Source organism: Fulmarus glacialis, unplaced genomic scaffold (genome assembly GCF_000690835.1).
Source record: "Fulmarus glacialis isolate BGI_N327 unplaced genomic scaffold, ASM69083v1 scaffold19716, whole genome shotgun sequence".
Taxonomy (NCBI): Eukaryota; Metazoa; Chordata; class Aves; order Procellariiformes; family Procellariidae; genus Fulmarus; species Fulmarus glacialis.
In genome coordinates, this window is record NW_009216457.1 from 10,903 (window position 1) to 12,143 (window position 1,241).

The window sequence follows — 1,241 nt, forward strand, 5'->3', positions numbered from 1 at the left end:
CTAATAATTATCCTAAACAGTCACTTAAAGTAGCAATTGTCCCTTGGGTCGAGTGTCAGGCTGTTCATTTTGCATTCCAAAATCAGTTCTATGTTCACCTTGAAGACAGGAGGTTTTTTGTATTCATCAGCAGGACTTTTTAAATTATGGATGACTGGAGTAAACCATTTCTAGCTCTTCCTGAAATTTGGATGAATACCACAGAGGCGTATATTTAATGCAAGAAATTTACTTTTGCGTGCGGTAGGGGTAAAGCGGTGGTGGTGGAATTTTCTTCCTCTTTGCTCCTTTAGCTTTTTTCTTTTTTTTAACCTCTTGTTTCTTAGGGTTATGTAGAGCATTATATTCCAGTACAGCATTTAAGTGGGTTGAATGCAAGTAATCTCTATTTTTAAATAAAGCCTTGAAAAGTGATTTGGCTTGTCTTCAAGATGAATTGCATCTCCAGTTGCAGAAAAGACCCCGTTTAGCGTTAGCGTTGAAACATTGCCAGTACAGAGCAGATTTCAAGGATTAGCTTTTATTTATATGCCTAAACTATTTTTTGTCTACGTTTGACAACGCAGATCAAGGCGAGGAGAATCAAATGCCAATTTAAGACTCTCATTAGAATATTTATCTCTCCGTATTTTCTTATAAATACTTGAAATATCTTAGTTTATATGGGGATAGTATTACAATGCAAATACTTGATGACTCTTCAACAACTAACTTGTCAGTCACCTATTTCCATAGGTTCCTTACCTGGAGTTCTTCCTGTCTTGAACTCTTGCTTTGAGACTGAAAATACGATCTTCTGACCTACTCTTTGTCATCCCCTGTCAAAATCCCCTTTGGCTCTTCCCATGCCTCCCGTGTCCCCTTCTCAGGTTGATGAAAGAAAAATACGACTGTTCACAGAGACTGCCTTGGAAAGTGTAGGCTGCAGGAGGTAACAAACTAATTGTCTGACATTCATCTTGTTGATCTGTTAGTAAGATTTTTATGGATCATCGTTGCTTTGGAATATTAGATTTTGAAAGTACTGGCAATTGGCCGCTGCTTCCCATAGGCATTTTGGTGTGTTTTACAGTGTTATTGTGCTTCCCTTCAGCTTGAGGAGGGACTGAAATAAACCTTTACATGGCGGATCAAAAGCAAACGGGGATTGCGCCTGTCTGTCACAGCTAAATCTACGCTTGTGTCTTTTTCCATTACATGGCAACGCACAAATATCTGTGTGTGTCTTCAGATCTTTCCCT